We start from the raw sequence: 19280 nt of genomic DNA, 5'->3' as shown, positions 1-19280 counted from the left end.
AGAGGGAGAGAGAGTAGGTTTCGGCCAAGTGGAAGAAGAGAGGGTTGTGTTGTGTGAAATAGAAGAAGGAATGAGGGGTTTAGAAGTGGGGAGGGGTTTAGAGTTCGGCCATTTAGGGTTGGGTTTGGGAGGGAAAATATTTTGAATTTGAAGATAGGTGGGGTTTATGGGGAAGAGAAGATGGATGTGAGTGGTGAGGGGGTGATGGGAAAGAGTGATTGAAGTGATTGGTGAAGGGCATTTGGGGAAGAGAGTTATGAAAAGGTGTGAAGAGGAGAGAATAGGGTTAGGTGGGGATCCTGTGGGGTCCACAGATCCTGAGGCGATCATGTGGGGTCCACAGATCCTGAGGTGTCAAGGATTTTTTATCCATGTACCCTTTAGACGTGTAAAACACCCTATACATGCAATCCTTGCGTTTAACGCCAGACTGCTGCCTGTTTCTAGCGTTAAACACCACTTTCATGCTCTGTTCTGGCGTTTAACGCCAGCTTGGTGCCTGTTTCTGGCGTTAAACGCTAGACAGATGCTTGTTTCTGGCGTTTAAATGCCAGACTGTTCTCCTCCAGGGTGTGCTATTTTTCATTCTATTTTTCACTCTATTTTTTATTTTTCAGTAGTTTTTGTAACGTCACATGATCATCAACCTAAAGAAAACATAAAATAACAATGGAAAATAAATAAATATAATTAGATAACATTGGGTTACCTCCCAACAAGCGCTTCTTTAATGTCAATAGCTTGATAGTGAGCTTTCATGGAGCCTCACAGATGTTCAGAGCAAGGTTGGAACTCCCAACACCAAACTTAGAGTTTGAATGTGGGGGCTTTGGTTGACTCTGCAGTGAGAGAAGCCTTTCATGCTTCCTCTCCATGATTATAGAAGGAGATCCTTGAGTTTTAAACACAAGGTAGTCCTCATTCAGTTGAAGAACCAACTCTCCTCTGTCTACATCAATCACAGCTCTTGCTGTGGCTAGGAAGGGTCTTCCAAGGATGATGGATTCATCCTCATCCTTCCCAGTGTCTAGGATTATGAAATCAGCAGGGATGTAAAGGCCTTCAACCTTTACTAACACGTCCTCTACTTGTCCATAAACCTGTTTTCTTGAGTTGTCTGCCATCTCTACTGAGATTCTGGCAGCTTGCACTTCAAAGATTCCCAGTTTTTCCATTACAGAGAGTGGCATGAGGTTTATCCCTGACCCAAGGTCACATAGAGCCTTCTCAAAGGTCATGGTGCCTATGATACAAGGTATTAAGAACTTTCCAGGATCCTGTTTCTTCTGAGGCAATCTCAGTTGATCCAGATCACTTAGTTCATTGATGAGCAAGGGAGGTTCATCTTCCCAAGTCTCATTACCAAATAATTTGGCATTCAGCTTCATGATTGCACCAAGGTACTTGGCAAATTTCTCTTCAGTAACATCATCATTCTCTTCAGAAGAAGAATATTCATCAGAGCTCATGAATGGCATAAGGAGGTTTAATGAAATCTCTATGGTCTCCAGATAAGCCTCAGAGTCCTTTGGTTCCTCAGAGGGAAGCTCCTTATTGATCTCTGGACGTCCCAGGAGGTCTTCCTCACTGGGATTCACGTCCTCTCCCTCCCTTTCAGGTTCGGCCATGATGATCAATTCAATGGCCTTGCACTCTCCTTTTGGATTTTCTTTTGTATTGCTTGGGAGAGTACTAGGAGGGGTTTCAATGATTCTTTTACTCAACTGGCCCACTTGTGCTTCCAAATTTCTAATGGAGGACCTTGTTTCATTCATGAAACTCACAATGGCCTTAGATAGATCTGAAACTATGTTTGCTAAGCTAGATGGATTCTGCTCAGAATTCTCTGTCTGTTGCTGAGTGGATGATGGAAAAGATTTACTATTATTAAATCTGTTTCTTCCACCATTATTAAAGCCTTGTTGAGGCTTTTGTTGATCATTCCATGAGAAATTTGGATGATTTCTCCATGAGGGATTATAGGTGTTTCCATTGGGTTCACCCATGTAATTCACCTCTGCTATTGCGGGGTTCTCAGGATCATAAGCTTCTTCCTCAGAAGATGCCTCTTGAGTACTGTTGGATGCAGCTTGCATTCCATTCAGACTCTGAGAAATCATATTGACTTGCTGAGTCAATATTTTGTTCTGAGCCAATATGGCATTCAGAGTTTCAATTTCAAGAACTCCCTTCTTCTGAGGCGTCCCATTACTCACAGGATTCCTCTCAGAAGTGTACATGAACTGGTTATTAGCAACCATGTCAATGAGTTCTTGAGCTTCTGCAGGCGTTTTCATTAGGTGAATGGATCCACCCGTAGAAGTATCCAACGACATCTTAGCTAATTCAGACAGACCATCATAGAATATATCCAGGATGGTCCATTCTGAAAGCATGTCAGAAGGACACTTTTTGGTCAGTTGCTTATATCTCTCCCAAGCTTCATAGAGGGATTCACCTTCTTTCTGTCTGAAGGTTTGAACATCCACTCTAAGCTTACTAAGCTTTTGAGGAGGAAAGAACTTGGCTAAGAAAGCCGTGACCAGCTTATCCCAAGAGTTCAGGCTATCTTTAGGTTGAGAGTCCAACCATACTCTAGCTCTGTCTCTTACAGCAAACGGGAAAAGCATAAGCCTGTAGACCTCGGGATCAACCCCATTGGTCTTAACAGTATCACAGATTTGCAAGAATTCAGTTAAGAACTGAAAAGGATCTTCAGATGGAAGTCCATGAAACTTGCAGTTCTGTTGCATCAGAGAAACTAATTGAGGTTTAAGCTCAAAGTTGTTTGCTCCAATGGCAGGGATTGAGATGCTTCTTCCATGTAGATTGGAATTAGGTGCAGTAAAGTCACCAAGCATCTTCCTTGCATTATTATTATTTTCGGCTGCCATCTCCTCTTCCTTTTCAAAAATTTCTGTAAGGTTGTCTCTGGATTGTTGTATTTTAGCTTCTCTTAGTTTCCTCTTCAGAGTCCTTTCAGGTTCTGGATCAGCTTCAACAAGAATGTTCTTATCCTTGCTCCTGCTCATATGAAAAAGAAGGGAACAGAAAAGAAGAAGAGAAGAATTCGAACTCAGAGGAGAAGAAGGCGTTCAAATTTTTGGGTGAGGAGAAGTGTTAGTAGATGAATAAATAAATAGAAGGAGATGAGAGATAAGAAAGGAATTCGAAAATTAAACAAAATAAAATAAAAATATTTTAAAATTAAATTAAAATTAAAACAATTAGTTAATTAAAATGAAATTTTGAAAAAGAGGGAAGAAATTTTCGAAAATTAAAGGTAGAGAGTTAGTTAGGTAGTTTTGAAAAAGATAAGAATCAAACAAAAAGTTAAGTGGTTAATTGAAAAAGATTTGAAAATCAAATTTTGAAAAAGATAAGAAGTTAAAAAAATAGATTTTGAAATCAAATTTTGAAAAAGATGTGATTGAAATTTAAAAAGATGTGATTGAAACAAAAAGATAGGATTGATTGAAAAAGATTTGAAAATTAAATTTTGAAAAGATAGGAAGTTAGAAAAGAAGTTAGAAAAGATTTTGAAATTAATTTTGAAAAAGATATGATTGAAACTTAATTTGAAAAAGATTTGAAAATCAAATTTGAAAAGATTTGATTTTGAAAATTAAAGTTGATTACTTGACTAACAAGAAACTAAAAAGATATGATTCTAGAGTTTAAAGATTGAACCTTTCTTAATAGGCAAGTAACAACTTTGAAAAATTTTGAATCAAAACATTAAATGCTAATAAAATTTTCGAAAATTAAGAAATAAAATAAGAAAAAGATTTTGAAAATTAATTTGAATATTTTCGAAAAAATGAAAAAGATTTTGAAAAATTTTAAAAAGGAATTCGAAAATATGAAAAGAAAATTGAAAAAGACTTGATTTTGAAAAAGATAAGATTTTTAAATTGAAATTTTGATTTGACTCATAAAAACAACTAGATTTTAAAATTTTTTTGAAAAAGTCAACTCAAATTTTCGAATTTGATGAGTGAAAAAGGGAAAGATATTTTTTTGATTTTTGAATTTTTAATGATGGAAGAGAAAAACACAAAATTGACACAAAACATAGAAATTATGAATCAAAACAACTAATGTATGCAAGAACACTTTGAATGTCAAGATGAACATCAAGAACACTTTGAAGATCAAGATGAACATCAAGACTTATTTTTGAAAATTTTTTAAGAAAAGAAAAACATGCAAGACACCAAACTTAGAAATTTTTATTCTTTAGATATTAATGGTTCAAGAATGCATATGAAAAACTAGAAAAGACACAAAACAAGAAAATATGAAGATCAAACAAGAAGACTGGCCAAGAACAACTTGAAGATCATGAAGAATGCAATGCATGAAATTTTTGAAAATAATTTTTAGAAAATTAAAAAGATGCAATTGACACCAAACTTAAAAGTTGACTTTAGACTCAAGCAAGAAACATCAAATTATTTTTGGTTTTTATGATTTTAATAATCTTTTTTTTTGGTTTTTTTTCGAAAATTAATTGGGAAAAACAAAAAAAGAAAAATTTTTTGTATTTTTTGAAAATAAGAATTAAAAAGCTTAAAATTAAAATAAAATTACCTAATCTGAGCAACAAGATGAACCATCAGTTGTCCAAACTCGAACAATCCCCGGCAACGGCGCAAAAAACTTGGTGTGCGAAATCGTGATCATTACTTCCTTGGTAATGGTACTAAAAATTCAATACGCACATTCATGATCTTAATTCTGTTTCACAACTTTGTACAACTAACCAGCAAGTGCACTGGGTCGTCCAAGTAATAAACCTTACGTGAGTAAGGGTCGATCCCACGGAGATTGTCGGCTTGAAGCAAGCTATGATCACCTTGTAAATCTCAGTCAGACAGATTCAAATGTATTAAGAGATTATAGTGGAATAAAAGATAAGTAAAATAGGATAGAGATACTTATGTAATTCATTGGTGAGAGTTTCAGATAAGCGTATAGAGGTGCTTTTCGTTCCTCCTGAACCTCTGCTTTCCTGCTGTCTTCATCCAACCATTCCTACTCCTTTCCATGGCAAGCTTTATGTAGGGCATCACCGTTGTCAATGGCTACATCCCATCCTCTCTGTGAAAATGGTCCAATGCGCTGTCACTGCATGGCTAATCATCTGTCGGCTCTCGATCATACTGAAATAGGATTTACTATCCTTTTGCGTCTGTCACTACGCCCAGCACTCGCGAGTTTGAAGCTCGTCACAGCCATCCCTTCCCAGATCCTACTCGGAATACCACAAACAAGGTTTAGACTTTCCGGACCTCAGGAATGGCCATCCATGGGTTCTAACTTATACCACGAAAACTCTAATAGCTCGGACTTGGTCCCCTGTATTAGATATCTAAGAGATACTCATTCTAGCTTGTTTGCATGTAGAACGGAAGTGTTTGTCAGGCACGCGTTCATAGGTGAGAATGATGATGAGCGTCACATAATCATCACATTCATCATGTTCTTGGGTGCGAATGGATATCTTAGAGAAGGAATAAGTATGAATTGAATAGAAAAACAATAGTACTTTGTATTAATTCATGAGGAACAGCAGAGCTCCACACTTTAATCTATGGTGTGTAGAAACTCTACCGTTGAAAATACATAAGTGAAAGGTTCAGGCATGGCCGAATGGCCAGCCCCCATAAAGGTCTAAGATAGCATAAGACTAATCAAAGAGAATGTAAATACAATAGTAAAAAGTCCTATTTAAACTAAACTAGTTACTAGGGTTTACAGAAATGAGTAAATGATTCAGAAATCCACTTCCGGGGCCCACTTGGTGTGTGCTTGGGCTGAGCATTGAACTTTACACGTGTAGAGGTCTTTCTTGGAGTTGACCGCCAGTTTGTAACCTGTTTCTGGCGTTTAACTCCACTTTGCAACCTGTTTCTGGCGTTTGACTCCAGAATACAGCATGGAACTGGCGTTCAACGCCAGTTTACATCATCTATCCTTAATCAAAGTATGGACTATTATATATTTCTGGAAAGCCTTGGATGTCTTCTTTCCAACGCAATTGAGAGCGCACCATTTGGAGTTCTGTAGCTCCAGAAAATCCACTTTGAGTGCAGGGAGGTCAGAATCCAATAGCATCTGCAGTCCTTCTTCAACCTCTGAATCTAATTTTTGCTCAAGTCCCTCAATTTCAGCCAGAAATTACCTGAAATCACAGAAAAACATAAAAACTCATAGTAAAGTCCATAAATGTGAATTTTAATTAAAAACTAATAAAAATATACTAAAAACTAACTAAATTATACTGAAAACTATGTAAAAACAATGCCAAAAAGCGTATAAATTATCCGCTCATCACTATTGTATTAATTGAATTTAATTGTCAATACAAACGTGATGGCTAGTTTGTTACGAGTGATAACAAATTTGACTATTTAAATGCTTGATCTATGCTTCTCATGCCTTTGCCTGCATGCCAATAAACCCCTTGCATTTAATTGTCCTCAACTGCACTTGCTATTTTTCCATTGATGAACTTTTCACATGTAGTCATGACCATGTGTTAATAACATACTCTTTGCCGTGCATTGATTATCACTCATACAATCCTCTTCCTTTCTCTATCTCTTTAAATTTAATTTACTCTCTCTTCCCTTTTTCAGGATGGCCACTAAGAAAGGCAAAGAGAAAGCTACTCCCAAATCAACAGCGAGGAGAGGAATAAAGAGAGCACTAGTGGCAGAGCCCTCTTCAACTGCGGTTAAATCCTCAACAAAAAGAACTAAGAGGATTATAAAGGTTGATGATAAAGAAAAAGCCTTCCCAGCAAAGGACACTGCACGATTTCCCAATCGCTACTGTGAGTAGATGTTCCCCATCCTAGCAGAAAGGAGCTACAACAACGAATACCTTCTTCTCCTCCCAAACCATATTGCTACCTTTGTTGAACCGCAAATTGCACAAAGACAATGGGGTTTCCTACAGAGACAGCCGAGGCAGGTCAATCTTTCTTGGGTAGTCGAGTTCTACTCCAACTTTCACCTGCCAACCCTGCAGTCTGTCTTTGTCCATCAGAAGCAAGTCCTCATTATAGAAGAGGCCATTCAAAAAGCTCTAGGTCTTCCCCCTATTCCATAAGGATTGGACGCCTTTCAAGAAGCCGCACTCAAGCACCAGATGTACCAATTTGACTGGGACGTCGTTCTCAGAGTTATCGCACTACCTGGCAGCCGTTGGATCTACAGATACCATCGTACCCGCCCTAAGGGAATATCGGCTTCAGTACTTACCTTGGAGGCTCGCGTATGGGCACAGATCATGTCCCATTACGTCTTTCCGAGCACTCACGAGTCCTCCTTCACTGTGGACATGGTCGTCCTACTATGGTGCATCCTTAGAGGCCAACCTCTGAATCTACCGAGACACATCCAGAATGCCATGGGACACGTACAAATTGCGGGCAACTTACCTTTTCCCACCTTGGTCTCAGATTTTGTCTCAGCAGCCAGAGTCTCCTACAGAGCTGGGGACACCAAAGCCATGCTTCCACGGGATGATCAGTATGTCCCTAACGGGAAATACATCAGACCTCCACCAGCCGCCACAAGTCATCCTACTGAACCGGTTGAAGATATTCCTTCTTCAACACCACAACCACCTACAACAGACCGACTACTCCATCAGATACTCGAAAGGTTGGATCGGCAGGAACACAAAGCTAAGATGAGAGAGCGCCGTAACAAGCGCCGATTCACTTACCTCAAGGAGCTGATTATGGGAAAATTCAAGGACTCAGACACCCCGGACTCCACTTCCTTTACCAGCACAGGAAGCCATGATGGTCCCGACTGTGGAGATACTACTACCAGCCCACCTTTGTTTCTGACAGATGGCACCGGGGACGGTGCAAAGCCTTAAGTGTGGGGAGGTCGGTCAGTACCTGACTTCCGGAGGTAATTTTTCTTCCCTAAACACCAATAAATTAGGATATTTAGTTAGTTTTTTTTCTTTTGTAGAATCGGATAAATTGCATAGTAATAGATTAGTTGCATGCATGTCTACTTGATTGAAAAGATAATAAGTTTTCCTCTAAGACCCTACTTTTGGAACAAAATTTCACTAACTTTAATTAAAATTTTTATGTTAAATTTGCTTAAAGTTGTATTTGGAACATAATTTTTAAGCTAAAGAACACACAACCTTTGAGATTTGAGCCTTTATGCATGGTTACATTATTTAACCATAATTATTTTATTCTTGTGTGTTTACTTCTCTATGATTGTAATCTATATTTTGTTCCATCCTATATGTCCAATGTTTATTATATTTATATGTTTGCATATGATTGAGGCCATTAATTGTTTAAACTCACTTATGCAAATTAAACCTACCCTTTCAATTACCTTTGTTAGCCACTTTGAGCCTTTAAATCCCATTTGTTCTATATTTTACCACATTACTAGCCTTAAGTGGAAAAATAATTATATATCCCAAACTGAATCTTTGGTTAGCTTAAGATAGAATTGTGTGTGCTAATTAAGTATGGGAAATTGTGGGAACAAAAGATAATAAGGGAATGTGTCATGATAATATAATGGGAATTTGGATACCTACTCATGTGAAACTATAAGAATTAAAAATCTATGTGCATTGATCAGCTATGTTTATTTTTATGTTTATGTTAAAAAAAATATTCAATAAATAAATAAGGGGACAAAATTACCCCAATGCTAAGTTAAGAATTCAAAGATCAATGCATGTATGATAAAATTAAAATAGAAAGTTGATACATGAGTATGGAATGTGAAAGAAAAATTCTGGGTAGCTAGGTATGAATTCTAAATTTATATAGAATATATATAGGTTATGTTAAAGCTTGGGTTAATTAAAGATTCAGTTTATAAGCTTACTTAGCTATATATGTATCCTTACCATTACCTTGGCCCCATTACAACCTTGAAAAGACCTCATGATGTTTGCATTGGTATATTAAATGTTGTTGATTGATTAGGAGAAGAACAAAAATTAGAGAGCATGATTAGAGAAGGATAGAGTGATTGCCCTATACACTAGAGAGATTAGAGCGTACATACATCATCAGTGAGGGTTCAATGCTTAAAATTCTATGTTCCCTGCTTTCATGAGCTACCTTCTTGCATTTTTATCTATTCTTACTGTATAAGAATTGAATTAGTGGAATTTGATTTGTAATTATTTTGAAGAGCTTATTTACTATTGATCAAGTGGACAAGAATCATATAGTTGTATTTACATATATAGGTTGCATTGCATTGCATGAGTTTTACATATTCCTACTCATTTATTTTATCTCCTTCAACTAAGCATGAGGACATGCTAATGTTTAAGTGTGGGGAGGTTGATAAACCACTATTTTATGGTTTATAATGTGTTTAATTGTGTGGTTTTATCATGATCTTTACCCATTTATTTATATGATTAGCATGCATTTATACTTCCTCCCTAAAATTATTACATGATTGAAAACTTGCTTCCTAGAGACTTTTAATTATGTATTTTAATTCTCCTTTATTCCATTCGATGCCGTGATCTGTGTGTTAAGTGTTTTAGGCATTATAGGACATGAATGAGTTGGAGATTGGAAAGGAAGCTTGCAAAATTGGAAGGAACACAAGAAATTGAGGAGATGACCAGCGAGAAGTGACGCGGCCGCATGGCACACGCGACCGCGCGAAAGAGAGGAAATCGCAGTGACGCGGCCGCATGGCTCACGCAACCACACGGATTGGAATAGCACAAGTGACGCGGAGGCGTGGACGACGCGCTCGCGTGGCAGGAAAAAACGCTGAATGACGCGTCCACATGAATGACGCGATCGCGTGACGTGCGCGATCTGCATAATCTGCAAAATTCGCTAGGGGCGATTTTGGGCCCTGTTTTGACCCAGTTTTTGGCCCAGAAAAGCATACTAGAGCCAGAGAACATGCAGAAACAAAAACAACATTCATTCTACACAGTTTTAGTTTTTAGATCTAATTTTACTCCTCCTCTAGGTTTTATCTCTACACATTCATAGTTCTTAGGATTTTATTTCTATTGCTCTTTGCATTGGGATATTGAGAAGAGTTATTACCTCATCAAGACTTCGTCATTCTAGTTCGTTTTCTTTACTTGGCTCTACTCTTCCATGTCCTTTAATTTACTCAATTTTATTATTGGATTATTTTAGAATTTATTAATACAAGAATTACTTTTATTTTTAATTGATTCCCTTGAGTTTTATTTATCATGTCTTTCTTTAATTCCCTTTCCTATGTTATGAGTTCTGCATTCACAATGAGCGAGTAGTTCCCTAACTTAATGGGGAGTTGATTGAAAGGAACCCTTGAGTTGGAATGCTTAAAAGAAAAATTGTAATTGGGTTTATTGTTGGAATGCTCTCTAGTCACTGACACTAATCCTTTTCAATTGAGCGGATTGGAACTTGTGAATAGAAACAGTATTCCAACTTGTTTGACTTTCCCTTTTTTTTACCTAGTAAGGGATAACTAAACAGAACAACCTTCAATTATCAATTAATCTTGAAAGTACTTCAACAAGAATAGGGCTTCCAGCTAATCTACTCCCAGTCAAGGCTTTTATTTAAATTATTTAATTTCTCTAATTTAAATTCCTGTTTATTCAACTCAAATCCTTTTTGAAAACGTCTGATTAATAAAATAGCACACCTTTCTGCAACTCGTTGGGAGACGATCTGGGATTCATACTCCCAGTATTTTAATTTTAAGTTTTGTGACACCCTTCTAAATTGATAAGCGGAATTCTGGTTGGTTAAGAACTATACTTGCAACGCATATCTTATAACAATTCTTGACTCGCCAATTTCCGCCGCGTCAGTGATGTTTAGGTCGGCAACGAGTCTAAGACCGGCAATTAAAGCTTCATACTCACTTTGATTGTTGCTTGCTTTGAATGAAAAATGGAGGGAATGTTCGATGACATTGCTGTGGCTATCATCAAGCATGATACCTGCTCCATATCCTTGTGGGTTGGAGGACCCATCAACGTATAAAGACCATTCGATGTAGTCTTCAGTTTTGTCTGGTACTGAGAACTCGGCGATGAAGTCGGCCAAGAATTGGGACTTGATGGATGATTGGCCTTCGTACTTGATATCAAATTCCAAAAGTTCGACCGACCATTTTACTAGTCGGCCAGCAAGCTCTGGTTTCTGAAGGACTTGTCGTAAAGGATGATCTGTCCGAACATGGATTTCATGGCTCTGAAAATATGGTCAGAGTCTTCTGGCCGAGAAAACAAGGGCTACGACCAGCTTCTTAATGCTCGGATATCGAAGCTCTGCATTTTGTTATGTTTTGCTGGTAAAATAGATCCGGAACTGCTTCTTTTCCCTTTCTGCAACAAGAGCGGAGCTTACAGCCCAGTTAGTGACAGATAAATATAGGAATAATGGTTCCCCTTGAAGTGGGGTTTGTTAGATTGGTGATTTTGAAAGAGTTTCTTTAATAATTATGAATGCTTGTTCGCAGTCATCAGTCCATTCGAAAGCTTTTTTCTTTTTTAAAGTTTGGAAAAAACATAAAGACTTAGAAGCTAGGCAAGGTAAAAAATCTAGAGAGTGCAGCAAATCTCCCTGTTAACCGTTGTACTTCTTTGATGGTTTGTGGGCTTGTCATGTCTAAAATAGCTCGGCATTTTTTCGGGTTTGCCTCGATACCTCGGCTAGTGAGCATGAAGCCGAGAAATTTTTCACTCTGGACACCAGATGCGCACTTCTCGGGAATTAACCGCATGTTGTATTTTCTTAGTTGACCGAAGATTTCTGCAAGGTTATCAAGGTGATTGTTGCCGATCTTTGTCTTGGCGACCATATCGTCAACATAGATCTCAATGTTCCTTCCGATTTTCTTGGCGAAGATTTTGTCCATTAGATATTGATATGTTGCACCTGCATTCTTAAGACCAAATGGCATGACTTTATAACAATAGTTTCCATATTCAATAATAAAAGCTGTCTTATTTTGATCGGATGGATGCATTTGGATCTGGTTATAGCCAGAATATGCATCCATAAAGCTAAGTTTGTCATAACCAGAGGCATTATCAACTAGGCAATCAATAGAGGGCAAATGATAGAAATCTTTGGGGCATGCTTTGTTGAGATCGGTGAAATCAACACACATGCGCCATTTACCGTTATGTTTTTTCACCATGATGATATTCGCCAGCCATGTTGTGAATCTGATTTCTTGGATGAAGCCGGTGTTGATGAGCTTCTTGGTTTCTTCCAGGGAAGCTTGTTTGTGGTCATGGCCGAGGTTTCTCTTTTTCTGTGCTACAGGTCAGACGGATGGATCTAATGCCAGCTTGTGGGATATGATGGATGGATCGATGGCTGGCATATCAGCTGGGGTCCAAGCAAACAGGTCGGAATTTTGTTGTAAAAATGCTTGGAATGAGGATTTCTCTTTCAAGGATAATGTGGAGCCGACGTAAGTGAATTCGTCCGAGCTTTCGGTGAAGAAGATTTTATGCAGGTCTTCTGTCGGGGTTGGTCTTTCAAGAGTTCCTGCTCGTGGATCAAGGTCGGCCAGAGCTGGGAGCTCGTCCTTGCTGCTGATGTTGTGAACATGGGCTTTTATGTTTGGGTTAGGTCTTTTGAGACTGTTGTTGTAGCATTCCCTGGCCTCTCGGGCATCACTGTGAATTGTTGTAATTGTGTCATCCTGCAAAGAAAACTTAACACAGAGATGAATTGTAGAGACTATGACGCCGAACCTATTTAGGAAAGGTCGGCCAAGTATCAAATTGTAAGGACTAAAATAGTCAATCACTAAGTCTTGAATGTCTGAAGTTTTTGAAGAAGGGAACTTACCGAGTGTGGTTTGTAACCACACAGAGCCCATAACCGGGACTCTCTCACCTGAGAAACCTACCAGGTCTCCAGTGGAAGGTTGGAGGATGTTGCTGCTTAGTTTCATTTTTTGGAATGTGGAATAAAAGAGAACGTCAACACTGCTCCCTGGGTCCAGTAACACCTTTTTGACTAGGAGATCTCTGAGCTGCAGGGAGATTACGACCGGGTCGTCTAGATTTGCCACATTGGTGTTGTGGTCGACTGTCTGGAATGTTATCTGAGGAAACTATGGAAGTGTCTGTTGTTGAGTTTGATCGGATTCTATGGAAAGCATAGCTCGGTAAGATCGCTTTCTTGCCGAGCTTGTGGTTCCTCCACCTGCAAAACTGATGCAGGCAGAAATTGGTGAATTAAAAATTATTAGAATATATGCGTTGCAAGTATAGTTCTTAACTCGCCAGAAATCCACCGCTCAATTTAGAAAGGTGTCATAGAAAATTGAAATTTAAAATACTGGGAGTATGAATCCCAGGTCGTCTCCCAACGAGTTGCAGGAAATGGTGCTATTTTATTAATCAGATGTTTTTGAAAAGGGTTGAGTTGAGTAAATAGGAAATTAAATTGATGAAATTGAATAATGTAAATAAAAGCCTTGACTGGGAGTTGATTACATGGAAGCCCTATTCTTAATGGAACATTCTTAAGATTAGTTGACAATTGAGAGTTATTTCGTTTAGTTATCCTTTACTAAGTAAGGGAAGGTAAAACAAGTTGGAGTAGTGTTGTTCTATTCACAAGTCCCAATCCACTCTGGGGAGGATTGGTGTCAGGAATTAGAGAGCAATCCAACAATAACCCAATTACAACCTTTCTCTTGAACCTTCCAACTCAAGGGTTCCTTTCAATCAACTCCCCATCAAGTTAGGGAACTACTCACTCATTGTAAAGGTAAAATTCATAGCATATGAAAAGGAATTAAAGAAAGACATTGTAAATAAAAATTAAAAATAATCAATTACAAATAAAAGTGATCCTTGTATTAAATAATCCTAAAAATATTCCAATGGTAAAATTAAACAAGGCAAGGAACATGGAAGAGTAAGCCAAGTAAAGAAAATGAACTAGAATGACGAAGTCTTGATGAGGTAATAACTCTTCTCAATATCCCAATGCAAAAAGCTAGAGGAACTAAAATCCTAAGAACTATGAATGTGTAGAGAGAAAACCTAGAGGAGGAGTAAAACTAGATCTAAAAACTAAAACTGTGTAGAATGAATGTTGTCTCCGGTTTCTGCTTGTTCTCTGGCTCTAGTCTACTGTTCCGGGCCGAAAACTGGGTCAAAATAGGGCCCGAAATTGCCCCCAGTGAATCTGTAAATTATGCAGATCGCACATGTCATGCGATCGCGTCGCTCATGCGGACGTGTCATTCGCGTTTCTGCTTTGCCACGCGGACGCATCGTTTACGCCTCCGTGTCACTCGTGCTTTTCCATTTCGCGCGGTCGCGTCATCCATGCGGCCGCGTCACTGCGATTTGATCTTCTCCGCGCGGTCGCGTCGTCCATGCATCCGCGTCGCTTCTCGCTGGTCATCTCCTCAATTTCTTGTGATCCTTCCATTTTTGCTAGCTTCCTTTCCAATCTCTAACTCATTCTTGCCCTATAAAGCCTGAAACTCTTAACACACAGATCACGGCATCGAATGGAATAGAGGAGAAGTAAAATGTATAATTAAAAGTCTCTAGGTAGCAGTTTTCACTCATGTAATAATTTTAGGAAGGAAATATAAATTCATGCTATTTTAATGAATAAGTGGGCCAGGACCATGGTAAAACCACACAATTAAACACAATATAAACCATAAAATAGTGGTTTATCAACCTCCCCACACTTAAACATTAGCAATTTGTCCCCTTATTTATTTATTTATTTATTTTTTTTGTTTGAAGAGGCAAAAATAAACATAGCTTATCAATGCACATAGATTTTTAATTCTTATAGTTTTTCATGAGTAGGTATCCAAATTCCCATCAAATTATCATGACACATTCCCTTAATAACTTTTGTTCCCACAATTTCCCATACTTAACTAGCACACACAATTCTATCTTAAGCTAACCAAAGATTCAATTTGGGATATACAATTATTTTTCCGCTTAGGGCTAGTAATGTGGTGAAATATAGAACAAATGGGATTTAAAGGCTCAAAGTGGTTAACAAAGGTAATTGAAAAGGGTAGGCTTAATTTGGATGAGTGAGTTTAAACAAATAATAGCCTCAATCATGTGCAAGCATATAAATATAATAAATATTGGACATATAAGATAAAACAAAATACAGATTACAATCATAGAAAAGTAAACACACAGGAATAAAATAATTATGGTTAAATAATATAACCATGCATAAAGGCTCAAATCTTCACAGGTTGTGTGTTCTTTAGCTCAAACATCATGTTCCAAATACAACTTCAAGCAAATTTATCATAAAAATTTTAAAAATTAGTGAAATTTGTTCCAAAGATAGAGTCTTAGAAGAAACTTATTGTCTTTTCAATCAAGTAGAGCATGCGTGCAACTAACTTATTACTATGCAATTTATTCTATTCTATAAAAGAAAGAAAAACTAACTAAAATCCTAATTTATTGGTGCTAGGGAAGAAAAATTACCTCCGGAAGTCAGGTACTGATCGACCTCCCCACACTTAAGGCTTTGCACCGTCCTCGGTGCCATCTGTCAGGAACAGGGGTGGGCTGGTAGCAGTATCTCTATAGTCGGGACCATCATGGCTCCCTGTGCTGGTAAAAGAAGTGGAGTCCGGGGTGTCTGAGTCCTTGAATTTTCCCTTGAGTAGCTCCTTGAGGTGTTTGAATCAGTGCTCGTTACGGCGCTCTCTTAACTTCGCTTTCTGTTCTTGCCGATCCAATCTTCTGATTATCTGCTGGAGCAGTTCATCAGTTGTAGGTGCTTGTGGTGTTGAAGAAGGAATATCTTCAACTGGAGCAGTAGGAAGGCTTGTAGTGGCTGCTGGAAGTCTGAGGTACTTCCCATTGGGGACATACTGATCAACCCGTGGAAGCATGGCTTTGGTGTCTCCAGCTCTGTAGGAAACTCTGGCTGCTGAGACAAGATCTGAGACCAAGGCGGAAAAAGGTAAGTTGCATGCAATTTGTACGTGTCCCATGGCATTCCGGATATGTCTTGGTAGATTCAGAGGCTAGTCTGTAAGGATGCACCATAGTAGAACAGCCATGTCCGCAGTGAAGGAGGACTCGTGAGTGCTCGAAAAGACGTAATGGGACATGATTTGTGCTCATACGCGAGCCTCCAAGGTAAGTGCTGAAGCCGATATACCCTTAGGGCGGGTACGATGGTATCCGTAGATCCAACGGCTGCCAGGTATTGCGATAACGCTGAGAACAGCTTCCCAGTCAAATTGGTACATCTGGCGCTTGAGTGCGGCTTCTTGAAAGGCGTCCAATCCTTCTGGAATAGGGGGAAGGCTCAAAGCTTGTTGAATAGCCTCTTCTGTAATGGGGACTTGCTTTTGACGGACAAAGACAGACTGCAGGGTGGGTAAGTAGAAGTTAGAGTAGAACTCAACTACCCAAGAAAGATTGACCTGCTTCTGTTGTCTCTGTAAGAAACTCCATTGTCTTCATTCAATCTGTGGCTCAACAAAAGTAGCAATATTGGGCAGGAGGAGAAGAAGGTGTTTGTTGTTGTAGCTCCTTTCAGCTAGAATAGGGAACATCTGCTCACAGTAGCGATTTGAAAATCGCGCAGTGTCCTTTGCTGAAAAGGCTTTCTCTTTTTCATCAACATTTATGATCCTCTTAACTCATTTTGTTGAGGGCTTGACTGCAGTTGAAGAAGGCTCTGCCACTAGTGCTCTTTTAGTTCCTCTTCTTGCTGGTGGTTTGGGAGTGGCTTTCTCTTTTCCTTTCTTGGTGGCCATCCTGAAAAAGGGAAGAGAAAGTAAATTAAATTTAAAGAGATATATAGCAATGAAGAGAACGGAAAAGGATGGTTATAAATGCACATTAAAAGGTAAATGATGTTAACACATGCTCATGAGTACATGTGAAAGATCATTAATGGAAAATAGTTAGTGCATATGATGACAAGTAAATGCAAGGTGTTTATTGGCATGCCGGCAAAGGGCATGAGTAGCATAGACCAAGCATTACTTTGTAACAAACCATCACGTTTGTATTGACAATTAAATTCAATTAATATAATAGTAAAGGGAATTTGTGAAAAGCAAGCATTGAATAGTAGAATAACATAGAGAAGTGCATAATGCTATATGGGCTTTTTCACAAACACATAGCATGCATGGTGAAGAAGGTATCGAAAGTATTAAAGTGAACATGCAAGCAACCCTTTAAAGAAAATAATATATAATTGTCAAATACTTTGCAACAATCCACAAGCATATAATGAGGAATAATGACTCAAATAAAATTTCAACACCATGTAAAAAAAAGAAAGAAGAAGAAGGAAAATATGAATAATGAAAAGAAAAAGAAAAGAAAAGAAAATAACATATAAAATAAGAAGAATGAAAGAAAAGAAAAGGGGGAAGAAGAAAATAAAACCTGGTTAATGGAGGTGAGGGAGAGAGAGTGAAAGGTGAGATAGAAGGAAGAAGGGAGGAGGAAGAAGTAAGGAGGGAAAAGAAAAATTAGGATTAGAGAGGAAAAAAATAAGATATTTTGGCAATTCAGGTTGAGCTGTGCGGCGCAAGCGACGCGGCCGCATGGGGCATGCGTTCGCGTGATTGCGCTTCAAGTAAGGTGACACGATCGCGTCGGTCACGCGGTCGCGTGACCCATGTTAGGCTTCTGGCGCGAGTGCAGCCTCGCGCCTGCACAACTCTCTGTTCAAATTGATGTATTTGCCAAAATTGGGGTGATGCGATCGCGTGAGTGGGCAGTTTATGGGGTACAACGCGGCCGCGTAGGGGGGATTGCGCGTCCAGCACCAGTCCAGCACCACTCTAGCACAACTTTCAGCTGTGCACCCATTTTACGTCGAAAATCAGGGCACGCGGTCGCGTGGGAGGCCATTATGCCCATACGACGCGGACGCGTTGGCGACGCGGTTGCGTGGGCTGATTTATGCCACTGGCACTCCTCCAGCCATGCTCCAGCATGACTCTCTATTCGTTTTTGTTTTTTCTCTCCTCTCCTTGCCACGCGGACGCGTCGCTGATGCGGTCGCGTCGCGTAGCTTTTTTTTTTAAATATGTTAATGCAGATGCACGAAAATACTAATAAAGAGAAGAGTTATTGGAGAAGAAAAATTAAAAATAAAGAAAAGAACGATCATACCATGGTGGGTTGTCTCCCACCTAGCACTTTGCTTTAACGTCCGTAAGTTGGATGCTCCACTAGCTCAGTCTGTGGCTATGTGGGGATCTTCCAAGAGGAAGATCTCGAGTTCCTTGTCTTTCTTCCGCTTTTTGCCATGGTACAGCTTTAAACGATGTCCATTAACTTTGATAAGCTCTGAGCTCGAAGGATGGATAAGGTGATAAACTCCGTACGGTTCGGCCTTCTCTACTCTGTATGGACCTTCCTATCTTGATCTCAACTTGCCTGGCATGAGCCGCAGTCGAGATTTATAAAGAAGGACTGAGTCCCCAGGCTGGAACTCTTTCCTCTTGATGTTCTGGTCATGTACAGCCTTCATCTTCTCCTTGTGTAGTCTTGAGTTCTCATAAGCTTCTAGGCGAAGGCTCTCCAGTTCTTGTAGCTGTAACTTCCTTTCAGCTCCGGCTTTCTCAATTCCCATATTGCACTCCTTGACTGCCCAAAAGGCTTTGTGCTCTGTTTCTATCGGGAGATGACAAGCTTTTCCATAAACTAAGCGAAAAGGACTCATCCCAATGGGTGTTTTGTATGCTGTTCTATATGCCCAGAGTGCATCTTGTAGCCTGGTGCTCCAGTCTCTTCTATGAGGCTTTACTATCTTCTGCAAGATACGATTTATCTCTCTATTTGACACCTCGGCTTGCCCATTGGTCTGAGGATGGTATGTTGTTGCAACCTTATGAATTATCCCATGCTTCTTCATTAGTTCTGTTAGTCTCCTGTTACAAAAATGGGTGCCTTGATCGCTCACGATTGCTCGTGGGGATCCAAAGCGACAGATAATATGGTTTCTCACAAAGGAAACAACAGTGTTAGCATCATCAGTGCGGGTAGGAATTGCTTCCACCCATTTGGAAACGCAATCCACAGCTAACAATATATAAAAATAACCATTAGAATTTGGAAATGGACCCATGAAGTCAATGCCCCAAACATCAAAGATTTCACAAAAAAACATATATTGTTGAGGCATCTCATCCCTCTTGGATATATTACCAAATTTTTGGCATGGGAGGCAAGATTTACAAAATTCAGCAGTGTCTCTAAAAAGAGTAGGCCACCAG

The 19280-nt window shown here is 39.1% G+C and overlaps 1 non-coding gene across 1 annotated transcript; it reads left to right on the top strand.

Annotated features, from left to right (window-relative positions):
• Positions 1-2390: 2390 nt before the first annotated feature.
• LOC112767814 (small nucleolar RNA R71) lies at positions 2391-2498 on the top strand. The gene has a single exon (XR_003185255.1). It is a non-coding gene; the product is annotated as a small nucleolar RNA R71 (small nucleolar RNA).
• The last annotated feature ends 16782 nt before the right edge of the window (positions 2499-19280 follow it).

This window comes from Arachis hypogaea, chromosome 17 (genome assembly GCF_003086295.3).
Source record: "Arachis hypogaea cultivar Tifrunner chromosome 17, arahy.Tifrunner.gnm2.J5K5, whole genome shotgun sequence".
NCBI classification, from domain to species: Eukaryota; Viridiplantae; Streptophyta; class Magnoliopsida; order Fabales; family Fabaceae; genus Arachis; species Arachis hypogaea.
The sequence above is the reverse complement of the archived record's forward strand: the minus strand, read 5'-3'. Positions and strand labels throughout refer to the sequence as shown.